Source organism: Camelus dromedarius, unplaced genomic scaffold (genome assembly GCF_036321535.1).
Source record: "Camelus dromedarius isolate mCamDro1 unplaced genomic scaffold, mCamDro1.pat HAP1_SCAFFOLD_53, whole genome shotgun sequence".
Taxonomy (NCBI): Eukaryota; Metazoa; Chordata; class Mammalia; order Artiodactyla; family Camelidae; genus Camelus; species Camelus dromedarius.
Genome location: NW_026989788.1, coordinates 36,815 through 57,912, shown reverse-complemented (window position 1 = coordinate 57,912; position 21,098 = coordinate 36,815). Strand labels below are relative to the sequence as shown.

General features: G+C 40.9%; 1 pseudogene; it reads left to right on the top strand.

Moving 5' to 3' along the window:
• LOC135320757 (trafficking protein particle complex subunit 9-like) overlaps nt 1-21,098 on the top strand; it is a 53,274-nt pseudogene that overhangs the window by 12,179 nt on the left and 19,997 nt on the right.

Here is a 21,098-nt window from a genome sequence, read left to right as displayed (position 1 = left end):
GTGAGCTTAGCAGTGTCAGAAGTTGACTTAGCCTAGAATGTTCTAGGAATAGAGGAACAAGTTGCGGAGGTTGGAGGGAGGGAAGTCTTCCTTGGGAAACAATCAAAATGAGCCTGGAAGCAAGTGGGAATTAGGAGCAGTACAGGGGGTCCCTGAGGTCACTGGGGACCTGGGAACTGGGGTGAGGCTGGGTGATCAGTGTCGGGGGCGGGGCTAGAATTCCACCAGGGAGACTCTGAAGGGTTTGAAGTGGGGTGATGTAATCAACTTTGTTATTTGGGAAGGCTGCCGTTGCTCTGTGTGTTTGTGTGTGTGTGTGTGTGTAGCGGGGAAGAGGGGGAGGGTGCCACCAACTGGGGGGGCCACTACAAGACCATTCACAGGCTGGGAGAGGGGCGTCAGGGCTGCTTGGGGACGGCAGGGGCATTGTGGATGCCGGATTTCCTTATGGGGAGGGCTTATTAACGGGGTCGCCTGAGAGGCGACTTTTGGCTGGAAGAAAAGAGATGGAGGCTGCCAGGTGGACTTTCCTCTTCTCTCCTTCCCTGCCTTGTGTGATGATCTTAGCTCAGCCAACTTTTGGAACAGAAGAGCTAAGTTCCAGGGTAGCCCAGGACTTTGTTGAGTTCGTTCGAGTGAGATCTGATAAGATTTAGATTTCTGTTCAGATCTGCATGTTCACTTAGCTACAAATCTCCCGTCATTTCGATTTCCATGGGGTATTTTTCTTGATAAAGATTGCTTTCTTGGTGAGAAGAAACTTAATACAGCTGTTGTCTTTCTCAAAAAAAAAATCATATCTTTAAAGAAATTTAATATTCCAAAGAATAGCAAAATTTAAAAATGATAAATTAAGGCTTTGGTGTAGTTTCTTTGGTTTCTGAGCTAATGTGGAGTTAGAGCCTTTGCATTACTTAATAGCACATCGTTTTCAGTTTTTAAAGAGCTGTTAGTGAGCACCCCAGGCCCCACCTCTCAAAACATCATTAAAGTTTGCTCTGAAATAGTGAGGTCATAAAGGTCTTGTTTGCAGAATTCAAACAGTTTGTTTATATTATGCAGCATAGCTCCATTTATAAAATAATAATAGGTTCAAAATTAAGAAAGTGGAAGATAACTGATTTTTTTAAAGCTGAAACATAAACTTTCTTGTGCTAATGTTGCAACTGGAAATTTTGAAAAGAAAAATCCTACTGTAATATCATCTACGTGGAATACATATATGACTTCCACATTTGAAAAGTAACGGCGCAGTGGTTTTAGAAGTCAGGAGCATTCCAGCTCAGATACTGGCATTGATGGTTGCTGGTTTTCAATGGAAGAGCCTAAATTTGCCTTCTTAGCATTTTTTTTTTCTTTTGTAGTGAGAGGGCTGACTAGTGCTTTGCCAGCATGAGTTTGGGGCAATTTGAAGGCAGATGTCATGTACCAGCAGTGAGATATTTCCATGCGTTTAATTTTCCGGACATCACCAGGGCACATGTGGGGTTTGTGCATGCAGGCTGGGATGCTGCAGGACTCCCTAATCCATCACGGTTATGTCCTGGAGCTGCTCCGGTTAGTGAATAATTTTCTGTGCCTTGGAGGTAAAGTGGTCTGATGCAGATGAACAGAAATGTAGTTAAAGTGCTATTACTTGAAATAAGAGAAACCTAGAAACATGGCTCTAACAATACAGGATGAGGGAGGAGAATTGGCTGAGCTGCGTGCAGTGGGGAGTCTTCTCAGGTGACTCCCACGCAGTGATCCCTGCCAATATCCGCCACAGCCCTGCACGGTTGTCCTGCTGAAGGAAGCATGCACTTTGCTCAGAAACGCACTGAATTTCCTTGCACCTCTGTTTGTTGGCTTTTTTTTTGAAAGCACATCTTGCCCTTTGTTTAAATGCCATCCCTGCAAGTCGCCTCTTACACTCATCCTTCTGGACCTCTTCCATACATAGCTGCTGAATGGATGAACAGAATGTAGAATCTCCATTTAGTGAAACATTATTCAGAAGTAAGAGTGAATAAAAAAGAAAAAGAGGAAAATGAAAAAGGCCACCTCTTCTGGGAAGTCCACTCTGACTGCTCAACCCGCCCTTTTCCCTTTGAAACACAATCACTTATGCTCCACTCTACTCTTTTTGATAGTACTTACAGCCCTCTAATAAACTTTAACGTTTTCAAAAAAAAAAGAGATGCTGATACCACTTCAACATGGACGAGCCTTGACAACAGCATGTTAAGTGAAAGGAAGCAGACACACACGGCCACATATTGTTGACTTCAGTGATCTGAAATGCCCAGAATAGGCACATGCAGAGGCGGAGAGCAGGTGATGGTTGCAAAGGGCTAGGTGGAGGGGGGTTAGGGAGTGACTGCTAGTGAAAGGGGGATTCTTTTGGGGTGATGAAGTGTTCTGGAAATAGATGGTGATGAGGGCTGCACAACCGTGAGTGTGCAGAAGATTGCTGAGCTCTGTCCCTGTGAGTGCCTGTGGTTGGGGGTGGCTTTATTTTCTTCTCACCCTGCACTCTGAAGAGACATCTTGTGCAGTGGCCTTTCTACTAGTGTGAGTGGTGAGAATCAGAGACTTTGCAGAGTCTTGTTTCTTTTACCCCCCCTGCTGAGTGCAGGCAAAATAAGTTTAAGCCTGAGAAAGTGCTCCATCGGCAGAAATGTATTTCAGTTTTGCATGGTGTAAAAATCTTGAGAGCTTTTTAATTGTTGAGGACACTCTGTTGGGGGAAATAGCCCGTGAAGCCCTGGGGAGACCTGGAAAAGCCGCGCTTCCCTCCCTGACACGGGTGGAGTATTCACCCCCGTTCAGTCAGTGAAGGGCCCAGACCCGTGAGCGGAGTTGACAATCGTGAATATTTACGTGTATCCGCTGCTTCATCTTGGATATTAATTTCAAGCTGAGTCAGTTTGTGGCGGCAGCCTCATCCTACATCAGGAATTTATAGTATGTGCTCTTTGAGGTGAAGACCTGACATATTTTATTATTTAAGAGTCTCCCTTGAATTGATATCTCAGATTCCTTTGTCAAAAGCAAAACAGCAGAAATACAGACGTCCTTTAATGCCAATATGACCTGGAGCAGGTTTAGTCTCTGTGCCTCAGTGGCCTTATCTGCGGGTGGAGATGATGATAACAGTGTTTCCCTCAGAGGGGCTGGTGAGTGGAGAGTGAGGAGCACAAAGGGAGGACTTACACGAGATGCTCATGAATGACTGAATTTAGTGCTCTCAGCCTGGTGAGGCCTCAGGGGCAGAGATGTCAGAACAGAGCATTCCTAGCCGGAGCTAGATCCGTGTTGGCAGCTGTTATGATCAGAGTCACAACTGTGTGTTATCAGGCAGTTTTAAGACTTTGTAATATGAATTCATGAATAATGTAAGAAGACTAGATATCTCAGATTCACTTTACATAGTTCTCAAGATTTCCTCTGAGAAATGGATGGTTTTTTCCCCATCTTAAATCTGAGATGAGTCTCTAAAAAATTTCTGTATTCCTCCATCTTTTTGCTTTAATTCTCCATTTCTTAAAAAAAAAAGTTTTTAAATTGAGTTAGTGGGGACTGAACTGAGGGCCTCATGCACGCTAAGCACATACTCTCCCAAATGAGGTATAATCTCCCCCCTGATTTTTTTTAAAATTTACTTTCTTAGTATTCAGAGGTTAGAGGCCTCTAATTCTTTTTCTGGAGACTTGTCCATGAACCTGTAAATCTATTATTAATGGACAAAACATGGTTTATTAAAAAAATGAATAGAATATTCTGCAATGCATCCAAAAGGAAATGTTCATTGGCTTAAAACGTTTCTACTTTAAGGTGATTTCTCCTTTTTGGTCTAGCTCAATTTATTAACAGACATCCTCATCATCATAATGACCAAACTCGCTCTGAGTGGACATCTCCCTAAGGCTAAAATACTTTCCTCATGTTTTACTTCATAGCAGGTGTTTGACGGTAGGTATCAGTGTCTCCTTTTTTGCAGCTGAGGGATTGAGAGATGGAGCAGCTTGTCCCAAATCACACGCAGCTGGCGGTGGCTAGCTCGGTGCTGGAACCCAGGCTGCACAGGATGCGTTCTTAATTGCTCCTCTAATCAGCCTCCCGTTGAGTGGTTACCCGAACTCCTGTGACTCAATAAATGGCCGATTTTAGTGATCTCAGCCTGATGAGGCCTTCAAAGGGGAGACACCAGTGAGAATGTGAGACACAGTGGCATAAATTAAAATTGTACATTTTCACAGATGTTTAATTCTCAGGTAGTGGCATAAAAAGTTAATTTTTATGTATTTTAGTGCTCTGTAAGCACTAAAAACAAAACATTAAAAATAAATATTTTGCAAATGAGAAGGGGGCTTTGAAAGTCCAACCACTTCTGATGATGTTATTGTTTTTCTCTAGTGGCCCTTATTGACAGAAATACTTACAAAGACTGAATTGGTTTTATGTAGTCTTAATATGGAAGAAAAGATTGTCAGTGAATATTTTAAGAAAATCTTTATTCTTTTCTTTCCTGATGATGTATATATAAGTTGTTTTCATGACTTAAGTACATTTCCTCATTTGTGAAATTTGAGTAATATCGTTTAACTTGTCTGACTGTGAGAGTTACTAGCCTTGTATACAAAGAACCCAAGAGGTGCTTAGTAAAAATGTGCTGTCACAATGACAGATATTTTAGAAGGGTCGACTCTGAATACTAAAGAGGGTGGCTTATTACTGATGCATATTTAATATGTATATATATGATATATATGAATATGGCTTAAAGTAACAAGGATTCATTTATTTTTTAGTGCACTATGAAGTTTTAATGAAATCTGTATCATTGTAGTGAGACAGGGACTAGTTAAATTGCCTTAAGCAGACGACCTTGAATATTATTTACACAGAATGTGTATTGTTAGAACTCAGATGTCATGTTGCCGTGTAACCATCCACTCAGACATTTAAATTCGTTGGATTCTGACATCCACATTGATCATTTTCAGGGAATAAGCTTCTCTCTTTTGTGATTAAAGAAAATTTTGATCTTTTTTCCTGCACTGTTAACAGGTTTAAAATATCAAAACATTGATTTGACATGTAACTTTTTTAATAGAGAGAATAAAGCTCATGCTGTTTTATTATGTAAATAAATGTTTTTGTATTTCAACAAACGTATGATTTCCTGGATTTTGAGAAGTATGTTGCAAGATACGTAGGTAACCTACTTTCGGAAAAATACAGACACGACTTTTATGAATATAGGCCTAGTACAGATCTGTTCGTTTTTGCCACAGTGCAAGACATGAGGCCTAGGAGAGATTTGCTGCCGATTGCAAGGAGGACAGATCCCATGTCTCAGTCTCCCCTCCTGTAAAATGAAGTGGCTGGACTGGATTCTTTCCTCTTCTAAGATGAGTTTCCATGAGCCTGTGTCTTTTGTTTATATTCAGGAGTATTAGCAATATCAGATTAAATACTGAGTTACCCTCGCTTCCCCCGAAGCAAAGTGCAGTATGTGCTACAGAAGCTTTTAGTTATCTGATTCTCGTTTCTGATCCTACAGGCAATTTTTGTGTTGCATGCTTCCTGGCAACCTGGAAGGTCTTTTTAGCCATAGGTGGCGCTTGTTGCACCTTCTTACCGTCTTAATATTCCTGTTTGTTAAAGAAGGCTTAAACAACGTTATTTTGTTTTGATTTCTTTGCTTGATGCTTCAGAATAGCAGAATGTCCATTATGTCTGTCTACCTTGAAAAATTGTTATGCTTATATTTTAATTTTATTCTGTCATCTCGCTGTGAACATCTCAGACTTGCTGTGTAAACAATGGCAAAATCGGACTTTTCTTCCAGTGTTAGAAACCAGTGAGCCGGGAATTTATAAAACAGCTAGTAGCGGCCTCTGGAGCACCTTAAATCTGAAAAGTGTGCTGGGTTCCCTGAGTATTGACCCCGCTGCTGTGTGTTAATTGGTGGTAGGAGATTTGGTACATATAGGAAGGGGTGTAGTTTTTTGACTTGGGTTTGCATGCACGCGCTGCCACTGAGCCATGTGAGCCTGAGTCAGTTCGTTCTGAGTTTTTCCCTCGTCTGTGAGATTGGGACGTTGGTATCTGCTTTGTAGAATAGTGAGAATTAGAAATTTTGTAAAGTGTTTACCACAGTGGGTATGTCAAGAGGGCTCATAATCTTTAGCTGTTGTTTGGTGTGAAGCCATCATTTTATAGTCTTTGGCAATTACTAAGAAATAGGAAAACAAGAAAAGCTGGTTTTATGATGAAAGATATTTGAGGAGGTTCCATAGTTCCTATACCCATAATTAAGCATCAGCAGAGTCAGAACTGTTACACAGTCACCCTGAACCAACGTTAAGCCACAGAATTTTTTGTTACTTCATATATGTTGGGGCCTATGGGGATCCAATACTTATATGCATGTTGTCTCCAGCAGCCAACTGAGAGATGACACAAAAGAGTAGGCAGGCGATAAATGTCTTCTTTGTTACTGATGAAGCCACGTTCTCCATGAACTTCAGGGCTGTGGGAAAATGTGTGTCATGATACTGTGTCCCAGAATTAGAGACTCACCCTGTCCCAGGTAGCTCTGGGCCACAGCGAGCCTTCCCTTGAGAGGACCTGCCCCTTCATGCACAGGGCTGTCCTGACATGGAGCTGAGGATCCCAGGTGCTTCCCAATGGTGACCAACACTGGAGGGAAAGGTAGGCTTTCACATTCCCTGCTTGTCTCCCCGGACTCACACCTCACCCTGTTAGTGTGACGAGGGCTAGCTGTGATCCAGCGGCCAGGGGTATGAAGGGAGAAGCACTCTCCATGGCCCAGAGGAGTGGGGAGGAGGCATCCCCTCCCTAGTTTAAACAGGTGGTGGGATGGAATAGGAGGGTGCTCCCCAAGAGTTTATAAAAGGAGAAATAAGGATTTTCTTTGGGACTTATACTAGCCAGGAAACACCTAATATTATTAGAAGGGAGACTTGTAAATCACTTTTATATTAAGTTGACATTTGTTGAACACCAAAAATGTGCTACATTCTTTTCTGAGAGTTTTACAGAAATGAATCCTTCAATCTTCTCAACAAGCGAGTAAGGAAGGTTTGATTGTTATCCCAGTTTTACAGTGTGGAAATTTCGGCACGGAGAGGGTAAGTTGGCAAAGGTCACAGAGCTAGTAAGTGGCAGAGCTGGTATTTAAACCCTGGCTGTCTGGTTTTGAGGCTCCCAGAAATGGGCTTTGGGTGTTTAGAGGTATCTGCATCCCTGAATCTTTGTACCACTTTGCATCACTTAGCCCAGAAAGGACAGGGAAAGGAGAGTTACACAGGTGCTCACTGTCATGTCTCGGCCACTGTCCACGAAGTGTGCACTGTGATTAGCGTTAATTATTTTCTAGGCAGTAGATCTGTTCGTATAACAGAAATTTAGTCCATTGAGTTAATCTCGAAACCCTTCCTGCTTTGCTTCTGTCCATGGTTGCCATGTGACTTCCTGCCTGTGATTGGGCTGTGGAGGAGAAAATGTACTCATGGTTGAACTCTGATATTTCAGCCCGGTTTATAGTTTCACTTCTTCTGTTACATTAATAAGTTTCTGGTTTTCTTGCATCAGTGTGTCATGAGTTTGGTTAATGTGAAACCAGTCCATGGGAGCCCAGGGATGCTAACGGTATAATTTCTGAGCACACTGTCGCACTTCTACCCGTGCAGACCTGGCTGGAGTATGTCCGCCTTCCTCACTGATTTCTCCAAACAGCAGGGTCCTCTCCCACCCCCGGATATGAGGCTGGGAGCTCTATGAGTTGGCCACTCGGTGGCCAAGTCCACCAATCAGAAAATAATGAAGTACCCGGAAGTGGGTTTAATAGAAGAAAAGGGCTTCCAGGTAGTCCGATGGGCTGTTCGTGTCCATTTGGTGAGAAGCTGTCCACTGTCTGTGGTTGAGCTGCTGCTTTGCTGTTGAAAAGTCTGGTTTAGATGAGGGATTTTAAAAAGGAGAAAGGAGTGATTTCAGGTGGTACGTCCACACCGGTGAGAAGTGACGGATGACCGCCTGTGTGAGGCATAGACAGAGTCTTACAAACTTCATAAAACAGCTTTAAAAGCTCTGCCATCTGAGTGCACTTCATATGGGGTCCAGTTCATCACTGGTCGCGCTGAGTGGGCAAATAATTGATGATGGCCGAAAGGACACGGAGGCATCAAAAAGTCTCAGTCATGTTCCCTGTTTAAAGGATGTGGCACAATGTAATATATTTGAGGTGGTTTTTCACTGAACAATTTTTAGTGTTTTCTGGGACTCCCCAGTGCCCCAAGGCTCCATGCAGCTGGGTGTCCCCTCAGAGCAGCTCTGTCAGCGCTTGCCCTGGGCTGACGTGGTGTCGCGGGGAGCAGGACGGTCAGCGTCCACGGCTCCTCCGAGATCCGTCTCCTCATCCGCAGTGCCGGGTTGCTCATCCGTGTCTACTTAGTAGGTTTGCTGAGAATCACACGTGATGGTTGTCAGGTGTGATTTGTGATTGTCTCTGTGATTGGCATATAGTCAGTGTTTGATAGAAACCCTTGTTTTTTTAGTATAATTGTAGCAGCTAGATTGCAGTGGTTTTTAGTCTGTATTTTTTTATAACTTTATTCTTATTTTTAAATATGCACTTATTTTTATTTATTTTTTTGGAGGTACTGGGGATTGAAGCCAGGACATTGTGCATGCTAAGTAGGTGCTCTACAACTGAGTAATACACACCCTCCTTGTCTGCACTTGAAAATAAATATTGCAATACACAAAATAGATCTTAAACACCATCATGGGACCTAGTCTCTGTATAGACAATTGAACACGTATGCTATTTCAATAAGAATAAATGTTGTTGAGACATACATTTCTGAATCTGTTAATGTGCTTAAAAACGATCATAGGTAGTGATAAACACGAGTCTTTGATCCAGTACTTCTTAGGGTCTGTTTTGCCATCAATGGAAATTACATTCTACAGAGAAGGCTAATTGGGTCTCTTTGATATTTGGATGGTTTAGCAGATGATCAAGGCTTTCAAAAGCTGACAGAATTGTATTTTAAACTAACTACAAAGTTATCTTCTAGAAGTTGGAAATCCTAAGCTTGTGAAGTGTCCAGTAATCCAGGGGGTATGTGTCTGTGTCTGTGTGAACGTTTGTGTGTGTGATTTCAGGAAGGTAGAAATAAGTTCCATATAGACTTCTGATACCTTTCTCCTCAAGTTCAAGGTGTAGGCATATATTTACACAAATAAATTGATATTCTTTTGTCATTTGGCATATTGGGAATAAGAGGTTGTCATACTTGTTTCAGAAGGGTTGGGGTGCATGAGCTTAGAAAACGGGAGGAGAAAGAGGCCGGGAGGCACTTCACACTCTGTGCAGGATTTGAGGAACAGTAGCTTTTCTTTTTTATTCTAAAGCAAACTGGCGCTGAATTGTAACATACTATTACCCAGAATTGCTTTTCTGATCAGATACAATTGCCTCAGATTTTTGAAGGCAACATGAATGGTGAAATGTGTTTTAGCAGTTATCTTTAAAAGTAGTTTTATTTTTCAAGTAAAAGGCTATAGCCTGTTCTTTCTTCCAGCGGTACAAGACATGCTTATTAATCTATGTACATGATCTGTGTGCTTAGTTTCTTTGTTTTTTTTGTTTTTTTTTTTTTGAAATGCTTGTTTCATTTTGGTTTGAATAAATGTTTAAAATTTCTGGGTTTTGATGTTTAGAACATGCTGATTTTTGAGAACCGTTAAAAACCTGATTGATCTTTGGTCCTTGTTTGTTGGGGCACCCTATTGATTTCTGTTGTCTTTTAAAGAGGGAAATGCTTCCTCTAGCCTGTAGATCATTAAGTTAATGGTTTGCAGTGTGCCTTTAAAATTCTTTGAATGCATTGAGCATGTTTGTCCAGTGAATTTTGAATTGACTCATTGTAATGACTTTGCTTTTGTTCTGTGGCTTTTGCTCCTCTCCACAAGAATTTGAATTCTCTGTTGCATTTTGTATATGTGTTCTTAACAGGGGAAGAAATTTTGCATTTTTTACAGAGCTGGGTTTTCCTATCCCCTCTGAATGCCATCTATACTTGATACAATAAAAATCTGTTATTGCAGTGCTTAATTATTTCATAAACTATTTTTTGGCATAATCAGAAACAATGACAAAGAATGATAAAAAAATACAAAAACCTTCCTTCCTTTGAAGAATAGAAATGAGGTGGTCAGGCTCACGCCTGCTTTGTGCCTGACACACTTACTCTCATTTCATTGTGTATCATGATTCGGAGATGGAGTTGCTTCAGGTTTGTAGATTTTTGTTTTAATATTTGTGTTGAATTCTTTCTCCAGGCTGATGTTTCCTGTTGTGTTTGTGGAAAGAGTAGAAGGGAAACAAATACTTTGTTTTGTTTTCAGGAGTCCTGAGTTGATGAGAAAAGTGTTGAGGGTGGGCTGAGGAAAAGAGTGACACTCCCTCTCCTCCCGGCTGAAATTGATAAACAAATAAATCAATTAAGTGTATCGATATTTGACCAATAGTAGTTAGCGAGCCCAAAATGGATAGATATGCCCAATGGAAATTACTGAGTTCACCTGTAGAATTATGTGCTTTACCAAGTAGAAGCAGCTTAGGGCAATCAGAAAAATCAGTAATATGATGAGATATAAAAGGGATATCATATCTTTTATTTCTGAAACTTTTCTACGGTAAGTTGTGTAGAGCTAAAATTAAGTTTCAAGCACCAGGATTTAAGAGTGTGGGTGGTTCTGGAGGATCGTTATTCACGGATGTGCCTAGACCCTGCTAGAGTGGCTGAAGATGGCAGGAAAAGACCCAGAGGCAGGATTTGTCATCCTAGGGTGTCCTCTATAATGGTTCCATGTGAAAGCCCATGATTGGTTTAACAAACTGTAGCACACCTCAGCCGGCTGTGAACTTTGATAAGAAAAAAATATGCTTAGAAACTGCTTTGCAAGCAAGTGCCTGTGCATCCTCACACCAGTCTCCTTGCCTTAAAAAGCAGAGACAATGCTTTGCTTGCATAGTTGAGGTTTTAGATAGCACTCTGCTGGTTGCAAAGCAAGGACCGTGGCCCTCAGCAATAAACACTGGGCTTGTGTGCTGTTAGATAGTCTATTATCCCCAAAACAAGGACCTGGCTGGTCTGGTGGTCTGCTTTGTAATTCACATATCTAAAAATGTATCTTGTTCCCCTCACCCCATGACTTCCCTAAAGATACACTAATCCTTTGTACTCATTGTGGATTTTACAATCTCTGCCTCATCCCGTCTTTCCCGAAGTTCCTCCTTACTATCTCACAACTGTTGATGAATTTTTCCTTTGATTATACACAATAAATATGGGAGCATTTGAGAGGCTCGTGGAGTTGGCTCCCTACTCCCTCTCGATTTCTTGACTTTTTACACAGAGTCTTGAATAATCATTCCGTGCTGGTAAGACTTCTGCCAGCCAGATGCCACAGTTCCAGGTGAGAAGTATGCAGGCTTTATCTCTCCTACCCGAGGGAGAGAGAGGAGAGAATTGAGATATGCTGACCCGTGGTCCCCTCTTGCCTCAGAGCCACTGCAGTTCACCTGAAGCCTTCTGGCCTCTGCTCAGAGGGCCTCTGTCCCAGGACTGACTGCAGCCTTTTCTTCCCTTGTCAACATTTCCTTTCAGAAGTTGGTCTCTTCTCTGCAATTCCACCCTGGCAGATGTGATGGTGGTCAGCGTGCTGGTGGGCAGTCATTTGGGGACTCCCAGGAGCCATGCTGATTCTCCTGAGTCTCTCAATCGGGGTTACAGAACAGTCGAGAACCGAAGGAAGCCCATTCACGTGAGGTCAACAGAGCATTACATCACTTTCATTTTATTTTTGAATTTTCAGTAGAGAAATTATTTGTAGCAAACTGTTCCAGATTTTCGGCCGCCTGCTTTCCTCATCACCACTTCCTTGCTGGCTCTGGTGCTTGTTTTACAGACCAGGTTTCTTCTCTGGTCATTTCTAGCAGCTGGGCTTGCCGAATCCTTGATCTGCATTTGAAGCAGAATGCTTCTTCGTGATGTGAAACAATTTTCCTATTTCTGAATATTTCGTGTACACTCAGCAACTGTTTCAAGTGAAATGCTCTTGTCCAATTTCGGTTAACTCACATTTGCTGATCTCCTGCTTTCATGCTGAGGGCAGTTTCTTCTTCCTGTAATAAAATTTAGCAATTTGCATTTACTATGGGAAGGTACTGGCCCGAGGTGCTTTTTTTCTTAACAATTTTAATACAATTCACCCATTAAAATGTACAGCGGTTTTTACTCTATGCCCAGAATTGTGCATCCCATTCAATCTTAGAACATTTTCTTCCCCCCAACAGGAAGCCCCGTATGCATAAGCAGATATTCCCATCTTCCCCATCCTCCCCCAGCCCCAATGAGCCACTCTTCTCTCTCTGTGGATTTGCCTGTACTGGACATTTCATTTAAATCGAGTCACTTCATGTAAGTGGAACCGTCTATTGTGACTGACTTCTTTCACACTGAGTAACGTTTTCAATGTTTGTCCACGTTGTGGCCTGGGTCAGTATTCTATGCTTTGCTATTGCTGAATAATATTCCACTGTATGGCTGGGCCCCACTGTTTACCCATTCATCAGGTGATAGGCATTTGGGTTGTTTCTGCTTTTTGGCTGTGATGAGTAGTGTCGCCGCGAACATTCCTTTAGGAGTTTTTATGTGGACATTTGTTTTCAGTTCTCTTACGTGTGTGCCCAGACAGCAGAATTGCTGGGTCATTCAGAAACCAAATGTTCAACTCCCTGAGGACCTGCCAGGCTGTTTACCAAAGTGGCCACGCTGTGTTACGTCCTCACCAGCAACTGCTGCGAGCTCCGCTTCCTCTGTGTCCTCATTAGTGCTTGTTATTTTTTTTTTTTTTATTATAACCTATTGTTGTGGGTGTGAAGCGGTTTCTTCTAGTGGTTTTGATTTGATTTCCCTTAGAGCTAATGATATTGAACATCGTTTCATTGTGCTTATTGGCCATTTGTATATTTTCCTTGAAAAATACCTTTTCAGATCCTTTATTCACCTTTTAATTGAGTTGCCTTTTTATTGTTGAGTTGTAGGGTTGTTTTTTTTTTTTTTCATTTGGAGATACAAATTCCTAATCAGATAAATGATTTGAAAAATTTTTCTCCTGTGTATTGGTTTTTCACTTTCTGGATGGTGCCCTTTGAAGCAAAGTTTTAAATTTTGATGAACACCAATTTATCTCTGTTTTCTTTGTTCCTTGTGCTTTGGGGGTATTATTTAAAATCTGAAGTATTTTATTTAAAATTTTATATATAAAATAACTTAATTCGTAGGACCGTTCTAGGAGATGGGTGCGGTTGTTGTCCCCAGTCTATGGATAGGAGACTGAGATGCAGAAAATTTCACTGACATATCAGTGTCACAGCTACCCAGTGCTGTGGGAGTTCAGACCCTCATGTTTGTCCCCAACATCTGTGCTTTTCACCAACATGCTCCACTCCTTCCTGGAATCGTTAATGAAAAAGTGTTTCCGTTTTTGATTTCTTGTTAGTTTGTTTTCTCTTTGGGGACCTCATCTCCTCATTTTCCTTTCGGATATCAGTGTAGATTTATTTTAGGTCTCATGTAGGCAGAAGCATTGCTATCAGTTAACTTCTTTATTACTCACTCTCCGGTGATGATTGTTGCTATTTGACCTAATAAAGTCATGCTTAACCCTTTCCTGCTCATGACACTGAAAAGAGTCATGACTTACAGAATGCTCAAAGAAGAAAGTACTTGATTGATTTCATCTTGCTACCCAATCAAACCAATCAAATAAAAACCCGGTGTTGACACAGACTATAAGCCCTCCAGAATAGGGTCACTGTCTTCCTTGTGTTTCATTTGTTTGGTCACAGTGTCTTGATAGCGCCTTGCTGTCCAGCAGTTTTGTGAGGATACGGTGCTCGTGAATTATTGTAAGTACAGAAATTTGACAACAGACTATGTTGTTCATTTCACAAGGGAAAAGATAATATAGAAATACTGCTCAGATCTATTTTAAAATTAAGCTTGGAATTTTGAGAAGAGTTCAAGAAACCATACAAAGATCTTTTTCACTAATTTTAGATCTATCTTAGACACATTATGGTTACATAGCAAAGTAACTTATCAAGTAGATTTGACAAGAGGTGTGTATTATTGATTTTTTGTTTTAGTTGAAATATTCTATCTGAGATAAAGTAATCAGTGCCTATAAAGGCACAAATATGTTTGTATTTCTATGCAACATGGGAGCAGACTTCATATGTTTCTATATAATATATATGACTGTGTGTTTTAATCTGTCTGTCAGTGTTTTTATAGTTTTTCAGCAATGTTGTAACTTTAGAATTCTTCTAAGAAATTCACTCCCAATACTACTGCAGTTTGTACTATGTATCCTGTCTTATGCATGGGATTCCACTGTCCCCTCAGGGAGGAATTTCCTCTCCTATTGAGTTAGTTACAGATTTAAAGGAACTGTGATTTCTAGGCCTTTGCTCTCCATGTGTTTGCAGTTGGCTGTCAATCACGATTTTCCCTTTCTTGAGTTTTCATTGTTCAATTAGAATTTTTGAAAATAACTATTAATATTTTGCATCGGTCTCCCTAGAAACTTGATGTGTTTGTGCTTTTCAGTTTTCAATTTATGAAAAATGTAAATGCACCCTTTTTTTAGGTAGTCTTTTTTCACTAGATATTTGTTTATCTCTTTATAGTTAAAATAATTTTTTTCCCAATGAATGAATCGGTGTGCATGTTTTAAAAAATCTTACTTTTTACTTTTCTTATTCTAACAGGTATATTCGTTGTAGAGAATTTAGAAAATAAGGATAAACACAGTAATAACTTAAAATGGCCTCTAATCTCACCTGAAGATACAGTTGTAAGGTTTGAAATTGAGAATTACAAGTCCTCTCACGTTGTTCTTCTTTTTCAAGTACGTTTTGGTTACTGAGACCCTCGAATTCCCATATGAATTGTAGCAGCAGCTAGTCAGTTACTGCAGAGGAGCCCACTGGGATTGTGATCGAGACCACGTTGAATATATAGATCGCTCTGTCTAGCTCTGACATTCCAAGAGCGCTGTCATCTGATCCACGAATGTGCGTGGTTTGTCTGTCCAGGTATTTAGGTCTTCTTTAATTTTTTTTCAACAATGTGTAGAGTTTACATAGTATTATTTTTCTTTATTTTTTCCCTTTATACTGTGTAAAAGTGTGCAAGGTACCGGAATCAGAACTGTATTATAGCCCCAACACTTGCTGCTACAATGGGCGCTGCTGTCTTTCTTTGCCCTCTGTAAAATCTTGCACAAAATAGGACCTAAGTAACTCTTTCTTGAATGAATGATTTTATGATTGCTGAATGATGCTTGAGAGTCCTTGTGATGATATCTTTTTCCCAGACTTTCCCCTTTTCTTAACTATGCCCTTTCCCTTCCTTTCCTCCAGCCTGGGTTTCAGCCTGCCTGTGGCATTGATTTTCCCTATCTGTGGACTCTTCCTTTCACTAGTTCAAGATAATGTTACATGTGGGCTGTGGAAACTAGCTAGATGTCAAGAAAGATCCAATCCATTGCATGCTAGTATTTTTAGTGTGTGGTATTCTTTTATCTATTGAAATTAAATCAGGCTGACCCCCTGAGCTCTTTTCACCTTCCTACACATGATACTGCTCTGGTTGCTGAATGTGCCCTTCCCACAGACTTAGTTTTGGAATTGAGTAAGTCACCATCACTGGAGAACTCTCTTTTAAAGATGAGGAGGACATTTGATCCTTCTCCCTGGTTGCGGACTTGGATGAGATGAGGTAACAGATAAAGAATGGAGCCCCAGCTCATTCTGACCGCTGCTCTTTCCGTTCCTTTCTCCAGGGGAAAAGAGTACAATTCAAAAATATAAAGATTGTGAGCTAATGAAATAGACAAGACAACCGATCATTTATTAAATGTCATTTCATGCCAGAAACAAATGTATTATACACAAAATAAGCACACAAACCACGGTAGAACCGTGATTACAAACGTGGGTCCGAGTTCGAGTCCTGCTCTGGAATGACCAGCCCTGTGAGATGGAGAACTGGTAGGCCAGCTTAGCGTCTCTCGGACTAGTTTTCTGTCCTCCAGAGATGGGGCTCGCTAGGCGTCCCCCCCGTAGAGTTGCTGGGGGGTGTAAGTGACGCACGTGGGCAGCCCTAGCACAGCTGCTCGTTCCTCGTAAGTGCAGGAGAGCATAGCTTTTGCGGTGACGGCTTTATGACCGCCCCGTGAAGACTCTCAGTGCTTCTAAGGGATGCCTTGTGGTTTGGAGATGGGATTCTCACTTCTGTAAATACCCAAGGATTGTGTAATTGGGCCCTGCTGATTTGAATCTATTCTTATGAAGTACATATTGTAGATATATTTTTCAAGCATGCATGCTTTTTTCTTTTATTATTTATAGTTCTACCCTCTCTCTTGGTGGGACATTTCATGGAATCCAGGAAACAGCCCTAAGCCACCTGCCTCTTCACACGTCTCCGTGGCGGTTTTCTTCCCTGACTAGAAGAGGGCTCTGCACAGGAAATTTTCTTTGTTCCCCTTTTCTTGGAGTCTCTCTGTCTGTCTGCCCACCTCTCACCTGTCCAACTGTCCATTTCTCTACCCACTCATTCTTCTGACTTGTTCCAAAAAGCATTTCAGGCAGCTTACAGAAGAACAGATGCCAAATAAACAGGTGAGAAAATGGGGCCAAGTTCAAACAGTGAGGCTAGGAGGCGAGCCTGTGTGAGGGTGGCAGGCATGAGAGACACGCGTCTGCCCTGTGACTTATAAGATCGACAGCAAGAGTGTGCCTGGGGCTCCCAGCAGACACAGGGAAACAGGGTTTGTGGGAGATGCTCACTGGCTGTGAAATAAATAAGTGGCTGAGGAGAAGCCCAGCCTTTCCAGCTACTAAGGCTTAGGAGAATATTTTGAGTGTCTTCCAAAATCAGAGAATTTCATCTTTTCCTTTTTCAGAGTTATATGTATAGTTGGTTACATTCTATACATGGAAATTTCTCCAAAATTTCTTCCCACGTGTGTCCCATGGCTCGGAATGGGGTGGTTCTTCTCATTGACTGGTGTTGGCCAGAAACCGAAAATGACATCCTCCAAGAAGCCTGGGATTTGTCAGTTATGTTTTGTCAGTGCTGTTGACTTCAGAAAATGCTTTCACAGTTCCTCTCCATCTGAGGCGGCAGCGTGCTCTCTTAGCAGCATCAGGAGCTCAGGGCCACGGGATGGTGGGGGCTGACTGCACTGCCGTCAAGACAGCTGAGGTAGTCACTGCAGGCGTGGTGCTTTCACGTAGTGCATTTCATGTTCTTTCATAGGTTTCAACAGGGAGTTAATTGAGTTAATTAACATTTAATAAATATGATGCTTTGTTTTAAAGACAGTTATAGGCAGAATATAAGCTCTGAAGACTTTAAAAAAGGTTTCATTACTTAAATTTCAGCAGGGAAGATTTAGTTTATCTTATTTACGCCTCTCTTTTACAGTAACAAAGAAACAAGACAGAAAAGGCAGAGGATGATTTCTGTTCTTCCTCTCGGCTTGCAGGTGCCCTCACCTCCAGTGGCATCCATCCAGACACCAGCACTGACACTGGCCGTGCTCAGAACTGCCTCAGCCCTGAAGATACAACTGACAAATAGAAGGGGGCCATGCCCTGTTACAGCAGGTGCTCTCACTTTGTGGGTCCTTATGTAACTGTGCGTTGTTATTCAGGATCGCCCATTCTACATTGTGTGACGCTGCTGCGGTGTCTCCTAGTTATTTGTTTCTGTAAGTACTCATGTATTTTCTCCAATGCATGGTACTAGACATCTAAAAATGCTTTTTTCAGATGAAAAATAATGTGTATTTAATATAATAAGTCTGAAAAAAGGGGCAAAAGAGTGTATCCTTGTCCCACTACTCAGAGACAGTAATTAACACTTTAACTTCTATTTTCTGTTCTTTTCATCAGTGTGTATCACCTCTGTCATAAAAACCAGCGATCACTCTGTGCATGTTTACTGTGTGGAGACCTCCATTTTCCATTCGGCTTATTACATGTTTTTCTGCAATATTCTATCTCCCCTGGCATGATTTTTAATGACCAGTGTAGCATTCTGTCTTGTGGAGGCATCGTCCATTTTACTTCGGACTTAAATAAACTTTTAAATTCAAGTATACTTAACTGAAATACTGAAAAGAGAACTGTGGTGGTACAGGAAGGCCCCTAACTCCCTTCCCCTTATTTCCTGAGTGTAAAAGCTGTTGACAATGTGGTGTATATATTTCATGACCTTTATGCCTATGACATATATATATATACCCATAAATACATACATACCTACATACATACACGTATATGAGAAATCTATGTATATGTGTGTGTATATATGCTTTATTGAAAAATAAGACCATACTATATGTGTTCTGCAGCTCGCTTTATTCACTCACGGGTATATCATAGACGTCCTCCCACTCCAGACTCACCAGGTCCTTTCAGATAGAGTGGAGGGGTCTCCTGATGTGCAGGTGTGGTCTCTTGTGCAAGGACACCTTTGGTGGGAGAGTGATGTGGACAAGGCCCTGGAGCATGCTGAATCGCCGGCCCCTTCCGAGCCCACGTCTCGCCGTGATTTACCGCATCATTTTCTTGATGTTGGACCCTTAAGTTTTCTCCATTTTCCACTTTCAGAAAGGATGTTTGACTGGCATCCCTCTTGTATAAACATACCTGTGATCTTGTATGAGTATTCCTTTAGTTAAGGCTTCTGGAAATTTAGTCCCTGGATGTGACATTTACATTCATCACAGGCTCCTTTCAAGTGACTCTAGAAATTGCTTCTCCAGTGGGGAATGAAAAGCTGTAGAATAACTTATGTAACCAATTCTCTATCACTGGATATGATTTCACTTCAGCTTTTCATCCCACCATTGTAAACAGTGCTGTGTAAATGCTCTGATGAGTACATCTTTTGAACTGATTTTTTTTCTAAATGAAATGATTCCTAGAAGTTGAGTTGAGTCTGTGTGTACACACGTTTTTCAGAGTTTACATATCCATTGACATGTCGTCCTCCAAAATGTCGCTCACAGTTTGTTCTCTCACAGATGGACACTAGCTAGAATATCTTTTACAAATATTTGCCAATATGATGAGCAAAAGTGCTTTTTCATTGTTTTAGATTGTATTTGATGACCAGTGAGTTATTGAGCATTTTTCACTCATTAGCCATCGGACTTTTTAAAAGTGAATGATCCCTTTTGTCCTTTGCACATATTTAAGTGAGGGAGCTTCTTGTTGCTTTGTGACAGCTCTTTGTAAGTTATGAACATTAACCCCTTGTCTTCATCAACATGTATCACAGAGCTTTTTCTTGTCATTTCTTGCCTTTCATTTTGTTCAGTAGGTTTTTTATTTTCGTTGTGGCCCAAAATACTTTTAAGATTGTAAATGTCTTCCTTTTGGGTTTTATCTTTGGTATTATTCTTAGAAACACTTTCTTATAATGATATAAATCACTTCTGTAAGTTTTTCAATCTCTAAGATGGAGATGATAATACTACTTGTTATAGTGAGGAGAAGTTGAATTAATATGAGCAAAGAGTTGCATTTGTTGTTATTAGTATTTTAATATTTACATCACTATCTGTAATTTTTCTTGTGGTCATTAGCACAGGAATAGAATTTGTTCTTTCCAGGTGATTCTCTGATTGTCCCAGGACAATTATTGAATTCATACTTTGCTCTTTGATTTGAAATCCCACCTGTACAATATACTTATGCACACTAGAGTCTCTTTTTGAGCTCATGGTTTATTTCTGTCAATTTTACTTTCTTACTCCAGTGCTATATCTTACATATTGTAAAAATTTATTTAATAACTGAAAGTGTGATTTTTTTTGATTCTTTTCTTCCACCCCAAATTTTCTTGGCTAGTATTATGACTTTATTATTCCTGAAGAATTCTAAAATACATTGTTCAAGTTAAAAAAAAACAGATAAGGGTTTTCATGGGATTTTTTAGTAAGTTTTGAATTATCTTTAGGAGAACTTACATCTTTACAAAACTGCTTTCCTCCATGCAATATGTTGATGTCTCTACATTCACACCTCTTACTTTACTCCTCAGTAGAGTCCAGTAGTTTTCTCCATGTAGAACATGGGCTTTAATTTTGAGTTTATTCCAGATTATTGTTGATGTCTTTGTTAATTCTGTAAGTGAGAATTTTTTGCTATTATATTTTGTAACTGTTAAAACTGACACCTAGGAAGGCAGATTCGGTTTGTAAATACTCACTTTGTAAATTGTCATTTAAAATTGTAAGTATAAACTACTTGTTCCAGAATCCTTTCTTTTCTGTTTTTAAAAATTTGTTTCCAAGATTATCAAAATGGTCATAGCTAAGTAGTATATTTGGGGAGACAGATGGAGAGAGGTAGTGTGGCTCATGTACAAACTCTAAGCACTTTCATGGCTGCCTTTAGGCTGGAGAAGCTGCAGAAGAGCCCAGGTTAGACCAAGGGTGGCTTTGTCTGCACTTGAAAGCCAGCTTTCCTGCCTGTATGGTGAAGCATGTTGGGCGTGGCAGGTAGATGATCAAGGTCCGATGGAGGCCATTGGCTGCACAGAGCGCTGTGTCTGTGAGAACTGGAGACCATCGCTATGGGAAATCCTTGGTGCCAGGAACACTGCAGGGGAGCTGGGGAGCCTGTGTGTTAAGGATTTTCCAGCCCTGGGAGTGGGAATAGCAGACTCTGCATTCAGACCTGAGTTTGAATTCATCCTCTCTTGTTTACTGGTCCTCTGACTTTTGTCAAGTTATACATCCTCTTTGAACTCCTGTTTTCTTGTCTCTCAAAACAGGAGAATTACGGCCTGCTGCTAGAGTGTTTGATCAAGTTAAATGAATTGTGTCTATAAGATGCCACGTACAATCACAAGCTCAGTAAGAAATGGGCTGTCACCTTTCTTCTGCAACTCAGTGCTTGACAAGACATGGGGGAAAGCCAGTCC